Source organism: Sinocyclocheilus anshuiensis, unplaced genomic scaffold, assembly GCF_001515605.1.
Source record: "Sinocyclocheilus anshuiensis isolate Anshui unplaced genomic scaffold, SAMN03320099.WGS_v1.1 scaffold931, whole genome shotgun sequence".
NCBI classification, from domain to species: Eukaryota; Metazoa; Chordata; class Actinopteri; order Cypriniformes; family Cyprinidae; genus Sinocyclocheilus; species Sinocyclocheilus anshuiensis.
In genome coordinates, this window is record NW_015544187.1 from 217,134 (window position 1) to 238,747 (window position 21,614).

The window sequence follows — 21,614 nt, forward strand, 5'->3', positions numbered from 1 at the left end:
TTGTCACTTAATTTAATGCATCCTTGCTGAGTAAAGTATAAAAAAAAACGTACCCACCCAAAACTTGTTCAATTTACCTAGATTGATTGTTTCAGCAGGAAATAAGTCAATATAGGAAAGAATCATGTGACCGTCAAACAATTTCATGGTGTCTTCTTTACAGAACTGACCAATCAAAGTCAAATTTAATCATTTACTTTTTTTCCTCAGATCTGATGAGACTATAAATATTGACTCATACGCATATTGTCCTGTGTAGACAGAGGATCAGTCCGTCTCCTTACATTACCATGGTGATGTAACTTGTACTTTGATATAACTCCTTTTTTTATCAAGGCTGTAAATCTGAATTACAGCCACATGACCACATATCAGACTTCATAAGAAACATGCTCACGTCACTTTGCACAATTAGGTTTCACACGCAAACACATTATGAGCGATCCAGGTAGACAGAGACTTACAAACATTCATTGACAAACATGGTTACTTTGTAGACAGTTAATGTTTTAGCTCAATACTGTATTAGTAACTCATTCTTGGACCTACAGAGAATTATAGTCTGGACATTAATGGACATCGCAGACATCCACCATGGATCTTGTTTCAGAAAGCCGTAGCTTCACACCTCCATCTCCAGTTTCTCGCCCTGACTCACCTGTGTCTCTCAGTGAATCGCTTTATTCTCGTGATTCCTTTGACCTTTCTCGCTGTCACTCTCCGCTCTCACGTGTTGACATCTCGTCAGCCCTAGTGCACCCTGTTGTGGCAGAGCTGAGGGGTCGACCTTCAATGCACCGTGCACGACCGCATTCGGATGGAGACATTTGGTCTGTATATGTAACCGATGTGGATTTCTCCCAACACAGGAGCATCACAGATCGCTCCTGCCTGAAAGTGTACCACAAAGATCCAGCGCACGCCTTCAGTCATGGAGCTCGGCCAAGCAATGGAGACGCAAGGGTGAGTGCCAACCTAGTGTGGATATATTTGTTAAGACAGATGCCTTAATGGAGAGATCTTCTCCTGGAAAATTAGATAGCTACAAATGTAGTTTGGCTGGCTTTGTATTTGGTCCTCATACTGTGAAATGTATGTATCTAATACTTTAGACTTCCATGTTGCAAGTTAGAACAGATATATTTAAGCAGAGCGGTGGATAAACAAGAACATGTAATAATTAATGGAGTTTGGTGCAGTTGAGAGCTCTGGTTAGCTGGTTTCTGTTAAAGATGGTTGATAAGTCACCCAACAACCGACTTGTGAGGTTCACTAGTCTAGCTACACTACTGCTCAAAATATTTTTGTGGAAATTGTAATACATTTTTTCAGGATTCTCTGATGAATAGAACGTTCAAAAGAATAGCATTTATTTGAAATAAAAAATATTTCATAACATTATACATGTCTTTACATTGACATGCTGGTTTCATCTGGCCAGAGGAGAACTGGCCCCCCGACTGAGCCTGGTTTCTCCCAAGGTTTTTTTTTTTCTCTATTTCTGTCACCGATGGGAGTTTTGGTTCCTTGCCATTGTCACCTTTGGCTTGCTTAGTTGGGGACACTTAATTTCTGGCAAAATTGTCAGCTTGATTACTATTTGAACTGAACTGAGCTGGACTGATTCTGGATGCTCTAACTGAAAAATTGACTGTTTACAATTGCCCTCCTACATTATCGACAAACTATTTTCCTGTTTAATACTGTAAAGCTGACACAATCTGTATTGTATAAAGTGCTATATAAATAAAGGTGACTTTTGATCAATGTAGTGCATCCTTGCTGAATAAAAGTGTTAATTTATGTAAAAAAAAAAAAAAAAGACTGACCCCAAACATTTGAACGGTAGTGTATATTGTTTTGTTTTTAAAGTAATTTATGTGGTAATATTTATAATTAGGGATGCACAAAAATTTGACCTATAATGATAAACTGATATCAATATACTGTTTATAAAAAAGTGTAGAAATATTTTTTTCTATACTGTTTCTATACTGTAAATAAATGAACAAAAATCAAACATTTAAAATTTGTTTAATATTTAAGGCCTGGTTTCACAGACAGGGTTTAGAATAAGCCAGGATTAGGCCATAGTTCAATTAGGACATTTAAGTTATTTTTATAAACGTGCCTTAGAAAAAACGTTACTGGTGTGCATTTTGAGACAAAATAAACGCACTGATATGTATTAAGATCAGTCAGAGCAAGTTTCTTTCAGTTGAAACAGCTCAGACTTAGACTTTAGTCTGGGACTAGGCTTAAGCCTTGTCTTTGAAACCGGGGGATAATTTTTTTGATTTAACGCTATGCTTCAAGTGAATTTAGGCATCAAACATGTGCCTAAATATAATGTACACTTTGAAAAATGTATATTCATTTTTTAGATTTGCTAAAGATTTAACTGCCACAGCTGGTTGCAAAAGTAGTAGAAGCAGGATCTATTTGCAGCAGTAGTAAAATGTATTAACCGAAACTCAGGATGCATGAAAAACAGGACAGAACAACCAAGTAGAACGCAACAATAACAGACAACTGAACTGAACCAAACACAGGGTTTAAATATTCAGAGAACTAATCAAGGTGAACAGAAACAGGTGTGAACTAATCTGAAACCATAGAAACTAACCAGTGGTGCGGAAAAATGGGAAAAAAAAGAAACTGGGTGAAACACAGGAACAAGGAAAACTAGAACAAAAAAACAAAACAGAACCGAACATACATGTGACATTAACAGTGATGTTCAATTAATGATGTTTTACAGATTAATGTAAAAATAGGAGAAATGAACATGAACAATTAAATGTACAACATCAGCTTGAGAAATATCCACTATTGATTCATACCAATAAATAAAAATCCCAAATATTGCCCAATAACCTATATGATTCCAATGTATATCATGCTTAACAACCATGTGTCTAGTGGACACAACCCTGAACCAAGTGCTTCCCTACTTCCTAACCCACTAACTACTTGATTTTGAAAATATGCTCTTTTGCAAATCCTCTGTAATACCCACATTTTGTCACTTTTTATTTTTTGGCATGCTCAGAAGAAAGAATGAACTGAGGGCATTATTTAAATAACAGGTCCCTTCCCGGCCTCCCCTCTTCTGTTCGGCCATCTCCAGGGGTCCCTCTGCTCTTCACAGTTAGAGTCACCCCCACCCCGGTCACCCCATTCCAATCCTTTCATGTCCGTCTTTGTCCCCCGGCCTAATTTTAGGGGGACTGGATCAGGATTGAAGCAGATTTGGTGGAAGCACTGAATAGAAAGCAAAGGCTTTTTCCTCGTTCCTTTTCTTCCCATAATCCCCTCTAATCTCTTGCCATGCCGGCCCTCTTTGTTTGCCGGTAATGTAACGGAAATTAGATCGCAAGGCTTTCGTTTTCTCTGTGTGTTTCCCCAAATTTAACAAGGTAGCCCCAGACTTTTGTCTGTGGTAATCCCTGGTCTGGCTTTGACCAACTCGCACAGCTAATATGCATTTGATTAGAGCTTAAGACGCTGACATGAGAGCCCTTAAGGGAGGTTGTAAAAGTTTGAGGAAGTGAAGGACTTTACTCACTATATTTTGTTTGATTTTTGTTTTAAGGCTCTTATTAACATTTCATGTTGCTTTTAGGAGTAAGCATGCAAAGTTAGAAGTTGAAAGGCTTATTGTTTGTGTCACGTGTCCATGTCTAAGTAGATTAAAGTATGTTGTGTGATGACTTACAGCTATATACGTACAAACAAGAGAGAGAGAAATAATACAAAAGATAGAAACTATTATCTGTTCTCTTGACAAGAGAGTGAGAACAAGTTGTTCAGACACATGCCAAAGTTCACAGAAACGGTGTCAGCGTTTGTGATTGTGGCAGTTTACAGAGAAATCAAGATGCATTGAAAGTAAAGCTCTTTTATATGGCGTTCTGATTAGACTTTGTATGTTAGGCAAATGTGTGACTGTAGAAGTGTTTGGTCTTGGGTCATCCTCTAGTTTAGGTATGAAATAGAACAACAGTACATGTAACAAGTCAAGGAAAGTATAATCAGCAGGGATTCCTGGTTACTGTTAAAAAGCCTGTTCCACCTTCAAGAGGTTATTGCATAACAGCTATCAAGGCTTTAAGTTTCATGCAAGTTCTCACATGCTTTACCATGTGACTGACACGGATCATAGGTTTGACGCCCAGCTCAAATAAACATAGCAGGCTTTGCACGAATAGGGTATATACTATCTATCTATCTGTCTATCTATCTATCTATCTATCTATCTATCTATCTGTCTGTCTATCTGACTATCTGACTATCTATTGCAACAAATGCGCAGTGAAATAAGGTGCTTTTTGTTTTTGCAACCCTGTTGGCAAAATTTGAGATGTCTAAATACACATTAAAACATTACACATTATTTGATTTAGCAATTTTGTTTTAGTAATAAACATTTAACAAATATCACGTAGTCAAAATGTACCAAATTTAAATGTATAATTGAAAAAAAAACTGAATCAGTTAAGGTGGATAGTAATTAAATTATAGTTCTTAAAGCATATTATTACATCTCACAACAAATAAAAAACATTGTATTTTGTGCCTCTAATGCTGTAATGTGACACCATTTAAGTTGACCATATTTGTGGAATTATTTGTATATATGTATATACGGATCTGTATATGTACCAGAGTGATGTAAAATGATCTAAATGTCTTGAAACTTGAAAGTGCAGATGACTTTAACGTCTCGTCATCCAATCAAAAAGCAGGAAGCCTATACATAGCACTTTCATGTCACATATGAGTCATTCCGCTCTATCTTTCCTTCTATCTTCCCCCTCTGTGGAAAAAGGAAACATTCAATATCAACACAACAGTGGATGTTCTTAAACAATGGTCCTTATGTGCATGAAACCTGAGTGTAAATCAATATGCCGATGAAAACTTTAGAACATAATTATTTGTTGATATGTAAAATAAGACATGTGGTTAATGGTTTATTGACTTGTCTTTGTCAGGTGTGACAGGCTAAATTACATATTGTATAAATATGAAAATATATTCAGTAGGGAGGGTTGCCTGCAAATCTCCTATACTAATTGTGTTTCTTTCAGTAATTCAAATAATTCAAGCTTGATTTGAGGCCAGAACACACATATGATGACGGTAATGCACAAATACACACTTGATATTTTGACCACATTTGTTGCTATTGTAACTGTCAGGGGACAAGAGATCCATTATGCTTTCATCCAGAGCTGAAGTACACTTAAACACACATGTGAATGAGCAAACACACACAGAAACACATGATCAGGCCTTCTCAGTTCAAGCAGGCACGGCGATACTCAGACAGATTTAAAAGGCTAATGAAATAAGCCCTGCACCTATTCAAACACACAATTTCTGTGTGTGTCTGTGACAAAGAGAGGAAGAAAGAGTCTTGATCATTGTCGTAACTTCCTGTTGAAACTTTAGGCCAAAAACATACAGGGAATGAACCGCAACAGAGTAAAAATGTATATTTCATTAATTTATATAATGTTAATATACCACATTACAAAAACGTGTTGTTTACCTTTATAATATACTGACAAAAAGAAAAAGCCACATGATGAATCAAAGTTCATCACAAGTATAGCTTTTCCACAAGTTGAGGTAAATACTAATATATAGATAGTGTAAAATTTCATTTAAAATACTAATACAAAATGGCATCATGGGAACACAAATGACACTAAAATAATGCAATAAACATTAATTTAGCAATATTAGATGTAACGTAAAACCCTACATAAGTTGTCATCAAATGTGAAGTGTTACACAGAGAATTCTTGGTCAAAATTTGACCATTTATGGTTTTCCACTGTAAATTATTAGATGCCTTGTTCTTTTTCACTTCCAAAATTGTAAATTTAACAGTATTTTACTATAGGATTACATGAAATGTCACATTAGATGTATTATAGCTTTTTACCATGAGGGAACTTACCATTAAAGGAGTAGTTCACTTCCAGAATTAAAATTCTGTCATCATTTACTCACCCTTCACTTGTTCCAAACCTGTATGAGTTTCTTTCTTCTGTTGAACACAAAAGAAGATATTTTTAAAAATGTTAGTATCCGAACAGTTGATAGTAGGAAAAAAAAAATACTATGGAAGTCAATGGTGCCCCTCAACTGTTCGGATACCAACATTTTTCAAAATATTTTTAGTGAACTACTCCTTTAACCAATTTACAGTTTCTTACCGTAACTTTTTTTTTACCATTGAAATTCAAAGATCATTTGAATGTGTATTTTTATGTAATACAAGTGTCTTTGTGTTGAACATCCAGCCGTTAATTTAATTTAAGTGATGTAATGAGATTTTTGTAACAATACTGCACAGATCCAGATCTGAATCTGTGTATCCGTACCTTTCACGCACACATGTATGCAGCTGTGTGTGTCTCAGTGCCAGTCTGTTAAAACAGCAAGCAGATTATTGTGCAGCGTGACTGACCACAGTTTACAGACGACTGTTAATTTGAAACAGACCCATAAAAACGAACGAAGTCTGCTAAATTCAGCTCTCTCCATTGAACGTATGGTCAAACTAGTCTCTTTTGACTGTCTGCATGAGGTTTGGTCCAATTTGCAGATCATTTAGGCCAAAAACTGCCCACTTAGACAACATCTAAAATGACCAGCTGCAGTGTATTTTGTATTTCGGCATCTAAGAGGTTTTTATGTTCTGGTTGTAGGTTTTAACAAGCCCTTGTGGATGTTTATTTAAGAAAGAGAATGCAAGAGAAGCAGAAAATGAATGGAAAAAGGGGGCATCAGAATTTGTCTTTAATCTCTCTTGGGCCAAATTCAAACCAAATGTTCTCACTCCGTCATCTTTTGAATTCTTTATTTATTACAGGTTTAATGTTTCTTGTCAGCCTTCCTCCAGCAAATTCTCTACCTTTTAAGGTAATGTAGAGAGAAAATGAAGAGATGAGAACCTGCGCGGTTGAGGCAGGCAAGAACTTTCATGTTATTCAGACAGTGTTGCTCAGGTAACATCTGTATATGTATATTCATCAAAGAATCCTAAAATTGTATAACAGTTTCCACAAAAATATTAGGCAGCACAGCTGTTTTTAACACTGATAATAAGAAATATTTCTTGGCTGGCCACCAGATTAGATTATTAGAATAATTTCTGAAGGATCATGTGACACTGAAGGCTGGAGTAACTTAATAAATTAGATTTTAAAATATATTAAGATAGAAAAGGTTATTTTAAACTAATATTTTACAATATTAATGTTTGCACTGTATTTTTGATCAAATAGCATGCTGGTGTCCTGAGACAGATAAAGACTTGGAAGTCTCACCTGTTCTGGGTGGAGCCTGAACGCTGACTCACCTCAGCCAATGCTCTCATTATTTGAGATGATCAGAGAAGCAGGGCAATGCTTCGAACCAAGGAACATCATTTTGTCATCTTTCTATTATTTTTACAAAGCTCTTTGGCTTAAAGGCACGTTCTTGTCTGTTTCTTCTGTATGTCTCTGCTTTGTTGGTTTTCTATTTTTGGATGAGGCAGACGTAGTCAGACAATAACTGCTTTACTGTCTACTGCTTTCATAGGCAGCTGCCTTCTAAGGTGTATTCTAATTCAAATGGAATATGATTTGATTTGGTACTTCTGCTTTAAATTAGTTACTGGTTTTAAAAAAAATCTTTGTGCTAAATTAAATTGGGCCTGAGGTGATGGAAAAGTCTGAATGCTTTTTTATTTGTTTTGTCATTTTACGTACCGAAAAAATAGCACATTTAGTTTCACTCTAAACCAGTTTTTCTCTGAATTCTATTCATCTGTCAAGTCATATGGTTTTTCCTGTTGCTCCCCATTGCTGAGTTTGGAGCCGGATACATCTGAGTTTATCTGTCTAGTATCCTCAGGTATGAAGTTCTGCATTCTGAAGCTCACTGATCGGAAATCTTTCATCCGCTCAGGACATATTTGAAGTCTCTGTAGTTTATTCTTTTACTTTTTGTTGGATGCAGTTACTGATCAGATGCAGATACTGTACAACTGAAGAATTCGTTTTAAGTGGTCTAAATCATCTGTTATGTTTAGTGCTTCTTATTTCTGAATGAAAGGGCAGTTTATCAGCAGCTTATCTATCCATCTTTTGTTTTTAGTTAATTTGTGGTAAACCAGTAGCGTCGCTTTATGGACACAGACTCTGATTGAGGCAAACTATATCCACTTATACCTTTTAATTACATTGTGGGATGTATATGAACCATAACCACCTATGTCCACCACCTACTTGCAAATTTTTTCCAAAATATGAGCTTCCATCTGAAGCATATTAGTGTGATTAATCTACTCTGGGGGACCTTCTTGGGTGGTCAGGTCAGATCAGACTGCCCATGTGTGCTACCTGTTAAAACCAGCACAGATTACTGGTGCTCTGAATTTAGAAAGAGCACAATGACATATTATTTGATCCAAGTAGAAGGTTTTTTTTGTTTTGTTTTTTACCGTCAATACCATGATCGCTCAGTGCTTCTTTCTTTGACGTCTTTCAGCCCTTTCATTTCACATGTGAGATGGAAATGTAACACTTCTTTCTCACTGTGATGAATAAACAGAAAAGTCTTTCTAGACTAAACTAGAACATTGGAGATTACATGGACATCAATTTTGTGTGTATTCGTCTGTGTTATTATTGTTAATTAAAACTAAAACTATTACAAAATATTTTTTGGTTATTGAAATAAAGCTGAAATAAAATCTAAATATTAGATGAAAAACAGAAAAACTTAAATGAAAATGAGAAATGTTGCCCTGTCAATTTTCTGAAATTAAAAAAGTTGAAGTACTGAAATTACCAAAATTAAAAATAAAAGCTAACACAGAATATTAATGAATACTATAATAGCATATAAATAATACTTTTTTAGAGATTACATTATAGTTCTAAATGTAGATATATAGTCAGATATATTATTTTACAGTTTTTCTCAGTCGCTTTGGTGTATTTCTCGAATCATCCTTAATATTTGCAAAAATGTATGTGCATTTCTCAAAACAATTCGTACAAACAGCACCACACAATGGATTACCTGCAAAAGCCTGTAACTTACTCAAAATCTTTAGTTCATCTCTCAAAAGCAAGTATTTATGTCAATGAACATATCAGTGCCATCAGAATGAAAAGTCCTTGTGTCATTGTTCCATGTCCCCTACCACACCTCATGCCATGCCCCCCTCCCCATCTCGTATCCCCTTCGGCCCACACACCTCAGGCAGTGGGGTTTCCACAATGCCACGTGAGCGAGCGGCACACACACTCCCTGCCTCCAGCCCCGCTCGTGCATCCTCCCCCTGCCCGAGCGCCATCCTCGAGCGGCGTGATGTCAAACCTGACGAGGACGTAGCTGCAAAGAGCATGTCGCTGCCCGCCCGAGCCGAAAGTCATTATGCTGACCCCTATATGTTACATCAGATGCCCCCCTCCCCATCCCGTATCCCCTTCGGCCCACGCACCTCAGGCGGTGGGGTTGCCACGATGCCACGTGAACGAGCAGGACACACACTCCCCGCCCCTGCTCGCGCATCCTCCCCCTGCCCGAGCGCCATCCTCGAGCGGCGCGACGTCAAACCTGACGAGGATGTAGATGCAAAGAGCATGTCGCTGCCCGCCCGAGCCGAAAGTCATTATGCTGACCCCTATATGTTACATCACCATGCCCCGCCCCCTGACACAGTAGACCACGCCTACCACCGTGCCACCATGCGCTCTTACAGTAACCCCGGCGTTCCCATGGAGCCCACAGACCATCCTTCGCTCTTCCGACAGAAAAGCAGGAAGTACACGGATAGCCAGTTACACATGCTAGGCTCCAAAACCCCGCCCCCTTCCCCACACCGGATGGGCGAGGTGCGAATGATGGACATTCACACAGTCCAACCACAGAGTTCCATGACTCTGGAGAGGGCATCACCTATCAGACAATCGTTTAGGAAGGAGACTCCTCTTGCTATGGATACCATGGTAAAGGCAAGGGGTGGCATGGGATCTCCAGCCACCCCTGATCTTCAGGTTCACAATCCTCTTGCCCCCTCGACAGACCCTCAGACACGGTAAGTCATCATTAAGAGAAAATGGGGATATTTAAGCATGAAAATAACTAACTTTCCATCTACAATATCCCAGTATACATCAGCATCCGTGATATGTTCATATTCTAACTCTGCATCAGTCTATTGTCTTCCACTGCATCATGGCATTCCCTAACTGCATCCAAAACACATCGACAATGTCTTGTCTAAGTACTAGCAGCTGTTATTAGTTGTGAACATTAACGTTTAAATGGAAATTTTGTAACCAACTAGTCGACTACTCAAACAAACCCCCAAAAGAGAGTCAAAAAAACTTTCTGTATAAGCGATCCATTTGAAATAGCCTACTTAGGCCCAATCCCAATTCTATTTTATACCCCTTCACCTAATTAAAAAAATATTATTTTTCCTTATTAATGTTCTTATTAATGCCAAAAATGCTTACATTTATGGTTCTCCTTGTTCACTTGGGCAGCCATGCTGCCACTGTAGACAGTGTATGCTGAGATAATTTGTTTGAAGCTGGGTCCCGAAAAATCTTTGTTTGAAGGGCTATCTGGCCCTTCCCCCTACCCCTCCAACCAAAAGAGAATCGAGACACCCCTACCCCTTCACGTGAATGTGCAAAACAGAAGGTTAGGGGAAAGGGGAAGGGATAAGGGGTAGAAAGGTGATTGGGCCTTAATCTATGAATCCAACAGTCAAACTCCATACCTAATGCTGCTGAGAAGTAGGTCATATATGCAATGTGCTTCTCTTGAATTATGATCATTGTACATAAACGTAAGTGTTCACTTAATCAACGTTAGCAAATACATATACTGTATATTAAAAGCAGCTGAATCAATAGGCAGTGCAGTACCAATAAGTAGAAACTCAATAGCCTATTTTAAGCAAGTAAGATACATTTATAATGTTTAACCTTTAAACTGGTAAAAAATATTGTCCCTCATAACTGGTAGTATAAAAAACCTATAAGCAAGCTTAAATGGTATGCACCAATTTGACATTATATAGACTACACAAAACTTTTCCGTTTTATTCTAAGTCAAAATACTTCCTCACCTTCTAAGTGGACATTTCTTGGAGCCCACCGTGAGTGACACAGAGAAAACAAATGCATGCAAGGTCTGAGGTAAAATTAAATTATTTCGTTTTCCACTCCCGATATATACTTTTAACATGTAATATATTCATTTTAAATCATTTTAAATTCTTAAATCATTTTAAATTCATTTTAAATAATTTAACAGTAATATAATTCATTTTAAAATGCAAGATGAGCATGACAGTAATATGGAACTTATCCTTTGTAAAAAAACAACAACAAAGCGAAACAAAAAAATGTAAACAACTAGCCTATTTGCATTGTCAACTAGCAGCAGCATTATCATGTAGTCAACTATTCGACTAGTCTCGCTAGTTATTATGTTACATCCCTAGTTATTATGTTAATGTAAATTCTTTAGAGTTGATAAAGCTGTTTAGCTGGGTTTGTTTTCAAGAATACAGCCTTACGTAACTAAAGAAAAATACTTTGAACTGTAATTCAGTCAGCTTTTTATTTGCTGTGTTGGTTAAGTGGACTTAATCGTACCTTTTATGTTTGTCTGTGCCCCGTAAGTCAACCCTGTAAGTGCTTGGCGATGTACTCGCTAGCTGAGAAGAGTCAATACACAGGATCAACATGCTGAACTGTTTTTAAAGGGCAGAGCACATGCAGGCCAGACGTTTCTAACATTATCTTGTACAGCAAAGAAATAGTGGTTCTGTGTGTATTGGCACAGAAAGGGCAAATAGGCAGTTTAGCGTTTTTTTAAAGACTTTAGTTAATCATTATTTGACAAGTTAATCTTAGTGATTTATTGTGTCTTTTTGTATCCCTTACCAAAAAGTAGTATACTTCAAGTTTATTTTATTAAGTATATTTAAGTAAAGTTCAAGTATATTTTTAAGTATACTTTACATAGTAAGTATACAAATATCAGTGTACTAGTAGTATACTTGTAAGTGTACTATTTCAATACTACTTGGGACTAAATTGGCCCACTTTCTAGTATATAAAAGTATACTTTTAAGTATACTTTAAGTATAACAGTAGTAAACTTTGAGTACACAACTAGTTTACATCAATGTTTTTTAGCTCGTAATGCAACTATACTAAAAGTGGACTTATAGGTATACTGATAGTTTACTAATTAAATACTTTTTTAGCATTTTATACTAATAGCACACTTGAATAAACTTCTTTTTCGCAAGGGATATGCTACAAAGATCATAGGCAGGAATCCAGTTCATACTTGCTTTCGCTTAATGCTTTTTGTAGTTAGGATTGACCTTGAATATATATTTTTTTATCATTTAAATGTGGTGAATATGTTGCCAAGAGATTTTTTTTTATTTTTTACTTCAAGTTTTTTTTCTGTGCAGTTTCACATAAAATTCCCACTTTATGAATGGCAGCATACATTTAAATTTACATACATTTTTGAATGTTTTTGAAAAATCTTATACTCAACAAATATACAGTAAAACAGTAATAATTTGAAATATTATTACAATTTAAAAATCCTGTTTTCTGTTTGCATATATTTTAAAATGTAATTTATGTCTTTGCTGGTGAAGCTGAATTTTCAGCATCATTACTCCAGTCTTCAGTGTCACATGATCTTTCAGAAATCATTCTAATATACTGATTTGTTGCTCAAGAAACATTTATTATTATCAATGCTGGAAACCATTGTGCTGCTGAATATTTTTGTGGGAACTTTTTTTGTCCAGAATTTATTTGAAATAAAAATCTTTTGTGATATTTTAAATGTCTTCACTGCCACTTTTGATCAGTTTAATACAATCTTGCTGAATGAACATATTAATTTCTCTAAAATAAATACATAAATAAATAAATTAATTAATTACTGACCCCAAACTTTTAAACGGTAGTGTGTATAAAAACATCACTGTAAGTGATAAAGCATGCATTCCACTTGATCAATTTTATTTAAAGGGGTCATATGATGCTGCTAAAAATAACATTATTTTGTGTATTTGGTGTAATGAAATGTGTTTATGTGGTTTAAAGTTCAAAAAACACATTATTTTCCACATACTGTACATTATTGTTTCTCCTCTATGCCCCGCCTTTTTGAAACGCGTCGATTTTTACAAAGCTCATCGGTCTAAGGAAAAATTGAAATCGCATCATATGACCCCTTTAAATTTTCTGTTTAAGCTTTAAAGTACTTTATTGTAAATATGCACTGATAGTAAAAGTAAGGCTGATGCCAATGGGCTGATAATTATTTTCATAATAACCAATAAATGGCCATTTTTAGTGTAAATACATTAAATGAATCATTATGATGAATGTACATTAAGATTTACAAAAAAGTCTACATAAATTACAATATGAAAAACAGATATTTTAGCCAAAATGCTATTTTAACCAGATCTGTCTTTTTTATTAATGGTGAATTAGAGTAAAATGGCCTTAGATAACTGAGCCATCTCATGAGGTACATAGTCCCACTGTTATTTCAATTTTCCCCCCTCGTCCGTCTCCACACATACCCCATCAGTAGTAAGCATGCGATATGCTCTGTCTCTCTGCAGAGAGAGAATGAAGGCCATGGAGGAGCAAATAGCCAGTCTGACTGGTCTTGTGCAGCATGCTCTCTTAAAGAGCCACAGCACTAACAGCAACAAGGAACACCCCAGGTAAGCAGGGCAGGCTGGGTAATGTAGTTCCCAGAATATTTATTTAGTCATTTATTTAGTCATTTATCAGAATATCACACTGTTTCCCAAATCAAATAAGAAAAGAAAATAGGAGGACTATGATGGATTAATGGTGGTGGTAATCAGACACTGTGTGTTTGAAAAAAAACTTGGTGGGTTAGATGACTACTAACTGTGCATGAACTAAATTGACTCATTCTCACTGTAACCAGTGCCTCTATGAATGGCAATGCTTGTGCCACTGTAACACAAACTAACTGCAAGTGTTTGTATAGTGATTTTGTCTGTGTGTATGTATATGCACATATATGCATTCAGTCATTTAACATCTCCTCCATTTTTCCAGTGAGAAATCAGTAAAGTCCGGATCACCGGTTCACAGCACATCTAGCACAGGTAAATTTCTTCTTTCCATTGCTTCCATACCCCAGACCTAATTTGTTTGTGCTTGTAATGGTCAACCGTTATATCTCAGAGGCCGTAGTATTATATCTACTGTCAAGATTCAGCAAATACACATTTATATAATTAAAACAAGTCTTTATCTCTTTTAATATACTTTTAGCTATACTGGTTCACTTACGTCGGTGCTGGGGCTGGTGCTGTTTGGATGCCGATTTTGGAAAGTTTTTGCTGGGATGGGCATTTAAAAAAATCTGAAATTCTCTTTTGCGCCATTATCTCCCTGTATTAAAGTTAATCTTGTTCGCATTCTGTACAGTTCATGTCTGATACCACGCGCCAGCTTCACGTGTTCATGAGGATTAGGCTAATCATCCCATATAGAAAACATCACAAGTAAAATTAATCATGTTTATAAAGATAAACATGGGTTTATTATAGCCCACTTACAATTTACATTTCAGAGATCATTACAAATAAATTATTAAATGTTAAAACTGAATAAATTTAAATGAACAAACTTTGCGTTGCATTTGCAACCATGTGAAAACAGGGGGTGCTGCAGCCCCCTCAGCACCCCTACTTCCCTTTCACCTTTTCAATCCTTTCACTCAGAAATGCAGCTTGCCAAGTTTTCCCACTCTTTCCACACATGCATGCTGATGTGAACACAGAGAGCGAGTCACTCAAACAGCATAAGCCGCAAAAGAACAAACATGTCTACATGCTATCTTGCGCACTCTCATAAATATGTAGCTTTGCAAGAACTGACCTGAATTGCTGTATTTTGTTTTTATGCTCAGTGGAGTTTGAAATGTAATCTTACCGAGCGTTATGGTCAAATATGGGTACAACGACAAATATCACATCTCCTTAAGCTTAGGGACAATATATATGAATATAGTTTTGTTGAGACACTTAAATTGATGAAATCAACTTCACAATTTCTTGAGTTATACAAAGATAATAAACTCTCTTTTTAAACTATAAAACCTGGACTATCACATTATTTCCAGCAATCTGTCTGTCAACTTTGTCACACACAAGTTTGAGAGCCCAGTCTGACTTCTTACCATGAAATACTTATGGTTGTCATTGTACGTCATGTTTTTTTGTGTGTTTTTGTGTTTTGTTTAGGAGGTTCTCCAGTATTAGCAACAAAAGTTGCTGCAGCACCTCCTGAGCGTAGCCCCGCCCCTACACCACCACTAGGCCCCACCCCCTTGCATGTTAACCTTCACCTGTTCAGGAAAAATGTCTCTGAGCTCCGCCTCCAACTGCAACATATGAGACAACTACAGGTAATTAAAGTGCCAATCAGTTATTATCATGAGAAATCTGCAGTTATAATATGCATTTTGCCCCATATTTTTTCAACAGGTGTCTTAATGTTTATTTATTTATTGTCAAGACAACATGAAACAACATTCACGACTCATTTATCTAGAGTAATGGGACAGATTTACATTCAGTAAAATAATATTCAGAGCAAAATTATATAAGGAGGGACTTAATTTGGGCCATTATGGCTTGATTGGACTGTGAAAAGTGGGCTTTCCAATTACTATTGGCTAAAATATTTTTCCTCACTTGCGCTGCCTTGGTTATATCAGCTGTAAGGTAAATGTTAAACAAGGACCTAAAAATAATGTGTACTGAATATGATGGATCTTGAAATAAATGTTTTCGTTGCATTTATATTTTTTAAAATTATTTTGACTAACTTTCAGTAAGATTTTTAAATTAATATATTTAGCAAGGATGGATTAAATTAATCAAAAGTCACAATAAAGACATTTATAATGTTACAAAGGAATTCTATTTCAAATAAATACTGTTTTTTTTCTACTCATCAAAGAAATATTAAGCAGCACAACTGTTTTCAACAAAGATAATAATAAGAAATGTTTGTTGAGTAGCGAATCAGCATATTAGATTAATTTTTGAAATCACAGAAATAATTAGCATAAAATATTCAAATATTGAAATAGAAAAAAGTTGTTTTAAATTGTACTAATATTTCACAATTTTGCTGTTTTTTATCAAAGTGCAGCCTTGGTGAGCATAAGAGACTTGTTTCAAAAACATTAAAAAATCTTATCGAACTCAAACTTTTGAATGCTAATGTATCCTGTAGTAAATGGTCATGTGTGTGTTTTCAGCTTCAGAATCAGGAGTGTGTGCGTGCTCAGATAAAGCATGCAGAGCAAGAGATCAGTGTGAAGTTGGCTGAAATGCTGAGACGACAGGACGATTCAACACAGAAACAAAGGACACTGGTGGAGGAAGAGAGACACCAATATCTCAACATGCAGGAAAGAGTTCTCACCCAGCTGGAGTACGACACACACTCTCTCTCTCTCTCACACACACACACACACTGTGCAATCTGAAATTCGCTTTCCTGTGGGCAAACAAATGCCTTTTATTCTAAATCATTCCTCATGCGATTCATTACAGCCCCTCTTTTAACTCATAATAGCCCTGTCTGCTCTGCTGTGAGTAAACCGTAATTAAATCCCACTTTAATTTAACTGGTTAACAAGCCTGATCTCTAGACAGCTGTAAACATGAAAAACTGAACTCAGTGGGAATTAACACTAGGCAGAGATCAGGAGCAGCATTAACACTCTGTTTTCCTTGGTTTTACGCCAGTGCCCAGTCAGCAAAGGTCTCTGGGTGCCTGTGAGCAGTGAATTGAAGGACAGTTTGACTTTTACACATGTGGAGGCTGAGGAATGTGGCATCAAAACAGCAGTTTTTTCTTCTTTGTGAAAGGAGATGCGAAATGTGGAACATTAGCAAACTGCCTCATCTTATACACCAGATCACACATAATTTATATAATGATGTATTTAATATGATGTAGAACATAATTTAATTTCAACATAAATTGCGTTATTTTTATTTTTTTGGAACCTAAGATGAGTGTACTAGAATGCATCATAACATAAAATCTATTGTTTAAAAAAAGCCTAATTAATAAATAATAGTGCAGACCAATTTAAACTGTTAAAGTGTAAAATATGCTTACTTGACACTTCCGATTTATATTTTATTCTTCTGTTAGTGCTTGTACATATGCTAACAGGGTCCAATTAACATTCACCAAGTGCGAAATGGGAGTGAATACTGACTCTTAAAACATGGTTTAAAACACAATATAAAAATGAAAGTTATAAAAATAAACGTCTTATTGCTGGTATCCAGAACTAGCACATTGCTGGTATTGAGCCACCCATATAAACATAACCAATAACCATTTGTGTGAAAGACAGTATTTCACAGACTCATTAGTATTTAGGGAAATTAGGGGGAAATTATCAAAAGGAAAAAAATATATATTTTAATATAGTAATGAATTTTATAGTCTATAAAATTATTCCTGTGTATTTGATCAGTTCAGCAGGTTTACCAGGTTAATGTAAAACCCTGTACAGTAATATAAACTAGTGGTTCTTAACCAGGGGGCCACAGAATGACTTAAAATGGTTTAAAATTCAATTTTGTTTTTATTTTAAAATAAGCCAAAATACTAAAAACATAACATCAAAGTGAATATTGTGTTGTACAAGAGGCTGAGAACCACTGATGTAAACAAGTGTAGTGTAACATAAGCAAATCATAGTGGTCATAATGTAATAATTCTCAATAAATCACCTGCAAGCACTTGCATAGTTTTCATAAACCCAAATTTTAGCATCCAAGTCCACACTGGATGGCAAACATGTCAGGAGCATGAAAATGGAATCTGCACTGCCCTCTGGTGTCACAACAGTGTCATTTCAATATTCACTGGATGACTGGATGACAAAAACACAAATTTATGTGGATGGATTGGCTCATCAGTAATAATATAAGTATTTTTGCGCTGCTATTTGTGTCATAATTGTCAAGTGTGTTTGTGTGTAGGGATCTGGAGCAGTACGTGGAGACACTGAGGACTGATTCTAGCCCTGCTGCGTCTCAAAGATCCGTGACGCTGAAGGAGGTAGAGGAGGGAGCTGTCAGTCTGAGGAAGGTGGGCGAGAACCTGGCTGGACTGAAAGGTACAACAACATAAATTACTCACTGAAATACCTCAGACAAACTATTTTATATAATAATTGATTGTAAGCAACTGGACTTTGCTTTCTTGTTGTTCAGAATGTTTTCCTTAGTTACAGGAAGTTGAGTATTCTCCGGTATTAGACATGCCCACACATGTTAATATTATGCAACTTAAAGAAACTGTGGGCCAGCTGTGTCCTTTGGGGTGTGGATTGTGACAGATCCACCGCGATACGCTGTTTGTCACTTGCTTACAGTGCTAAAATGGCATCTTTATATAGAATATGCTCACATTTCACACCTCCAGGGAAAATCCTCCCACTCCACTCCAATCATATGCTTCATGACGCACCACATGCGTAAACAGTTTTAAATGTCAGGTGGTTTTAACACTCAGACTAGTAGCAAAATATCTTTCTTGCAGAAGAGTTTCCATCTCTTCAATCCCGTATGCGGGCGGTGCTCAGGGTGGAGGTGGAGGCCGTGAAGTTCCTCAAAGAAGAGCCGCACAAGCTTGACAGCATGCTGAAGAGAGTCCGAACCCTCACGGACACACTCAGCAACCTTCGCAGGTACAGACAGAGAGAGAAAGAGATGGAGACAGACGTTTCAACTGCGAATAAAACAAGATTGTGGTTAATAAAATACTTTATGAGAAACTTTATGGATCTGTACACCTTCTGATTCCAGCCACGTATCCAAGCAGCCAGAGCGTTATGGAAATGAATATGCAGTTTCTGTTCTCCATCTTTCATTCATATCGTAATCATGTGTGAGCAGAGACTCTGTATAGGTTTAAACAGATGAGAGATCTGGAGCATCTGCTGCTAGTCACTTCCTTTCTCCTCCGTATCAGACCTGATCAGACTCAAGCCGGTTGCCGTTCTCTATGAATGTGCGAATGCAATGAAGATTACCAGCACTCTAGAAAATAGTGTTTTGTTTCTAAAGCTGCTGGGTGTGTTTCTGCTCCACTAGCCAAATGTGACCCTGGACCACAAAACCAGTCATAAGGGTACATTTTTCAAAATTGAGATTTATACATCATCTGAAAGCTATAATAAATAAGCTTTCCATTGATGTATGGTTTGTTAGGATAGGACAATATTTGGCCGAGATACAACTATTTGAAAATCTGGAATCTGAGGGTGCAAAAAAATACAAATATTGAGAAAATCACATTTAAAGTTGTCCAAATGAAGTTCTTAGCAATGCATATTACTAATCAAAACTGAAGTTTTGATATATTAACGGTAGGAAATGTACAAAATATCTTCATGGAACATGATCTTTACTTAATATCCTAATGATTTTTGGCATAAAATAAAAATGGATAATTTTGACCCATACAATGTATTCTTGGCTATTGCTACAAATATACCCCAGCGACGTCAGACTGGTTTTGTGGTCCAGGGTCACAAATGTAATTGCAAAACTAAACACATTTTTACACATTCTGAAGAAAATGTGTGTGAAAATGTGTGTTGATAGGTGGTTGCTAGAGTTTTCTGGGTGGTTTCTAATTGGTTACTTATTGGCCCAAGTCCAAAGTGTTCTCCCTCAAGTCTAGATATGGCTCAAGTTTCTCCTTTGGTGGAAGTCGCTAGGATTTTAACACCCATTATGTTATTAAAGTGCTTTAGTGCTTAAAGTCATTTAAATTAAATTACATAGACTTTTTTCCTCTCTTTTTCTTTTTTATATATATATTTTTTTACTTAAATGTAATTACATTATGTTTTATATAATGTAAGTACATTTAAAAGCAAGTAAATGTAATGTAATTATTTTAATTAATTGAATTTAATTAGATTATATTTTTATCTTACATTATATTTTACCTGCTTATTTGTTTTTCTTTTTAATATTTTATTAATTTTATTTAAATTAAATTACATTGGCATCCTTTTTCTTTTTTCTCTTTTTCTTTTACCCTTCTTTAAAATGAATTTTATTTATATTCTGTTCTACATGTATTTCAATTTTTTATTTATGTTTTTGTTTTTAAATGTAAAAATGTACATTTATTTTTATTTTTATAGATTAGATCATTTCAAATACAAGAAATGTAATAGGGTTCATAGTATTCATGTTGGTAGCACAAACGTCCAGTACGAGATATGGGATTGTTCAAACCTCAGTTATGTGCAGTACAAATAGGAATCTCGAATACTGTCTTTCATTGTTTGTTCAAACAGGTAAGTTGAACCAATGTCGAGAAATGTTCTGAAAGCCTCACAGAGCCTCCAGAGGAAATCAGATGTAATAGGAGTATTTTATAATGGCACACTGCAGCTTTTACTCCCCAAAAAATATTAAAGAGATTATAAAAATAAGCTTGTGATTTTAAATTTGGTTAAATTTGTCTGTTTTGTGAATGTTTTCCTCATTGATTTCTGTTTGATATATCATTTGTTCTTTAGGTGTGCCACAGATAGCCTGCTGAAACCCTCTGACCCTACTTCCTCGACACCTTCTGCCTCTGAAACAACAGAATCGGCCATTGTTGAATCCCTCGAGGCTGCCTCGGTTGCACCTCAGAGCTCCACAGTGAGGTCAGAGGTTATGACGTCAAATCCTGTGGTGATCCACCATGCCCAGGCCTCTCCTGTAGCTTCACAACAATCCCAGCAATCAACAGCACCTTCACCCATTCCCCCTGCAGCACAAAGACGAGAGTCTACCCCTTCACCCTCCAAACAGCTCAAAAAACCCTCACTTGAGCAGACACAAATACCAAATAACAGCAGCAATGGAGTCTCAGCTAATGGCATTCATGGCAAAGGTCCTTCTCCAAACTTCATTGAAGAGATACGCGCTAGTCGCAGCAAGAACAAGAACAGGGCTGTGTCAATAGAGGTGAGTATTGTGCATGATAAACCAAATGGGTGAGGTGAAAATGTGTGTTCCCTTGTTTAGTTACTAGTTTGATTGGTATCTTCAGGCTGCAGAGAAAGAATGGGAGGAGAAGAGGCAGAACATGGGTCATTATGATGGGCAGGAGTTCGAACGGATGCTCCAGGAAGCAGAAGCCAACATGCTGAGAGGGATACCAAACCTTGAGGTGCCCAGCGAACCCGAGGGCTCCCCTGAAGTGGTTCTTGCCTCCCTGGAGGAGGTGGTAGAAAAAAATGAGCCCACAGCAGCACCAGCAAAACAGGGTAAGAGACTGAAAGAGACATCAGAGCTCTTGAGACTACTATTTGGAGATGTTTATACTTAATTCTGTTTCTGCAGATGACAATCAGCCAAACTCTGAGAAACCTACTAAGACTGCTCCAGAGAAACCTCCCAAACCTCTGGAGAAACCAGTTAAGTCAGCTTTGGAGAGACC

The 21,614-nt window shown here is 36.5% G+C and overlaps 1 pseudogene; it reads left to right on the forward strand.

The window, feature by feature from the left end:
- Positions 1-21,614, forward strand: part of LOC107696485 (sickle tail protein homolog) — a 106,966-nt pseudogene that overhangs the window by 77,102 nt on the left and 8,250 nt on the right.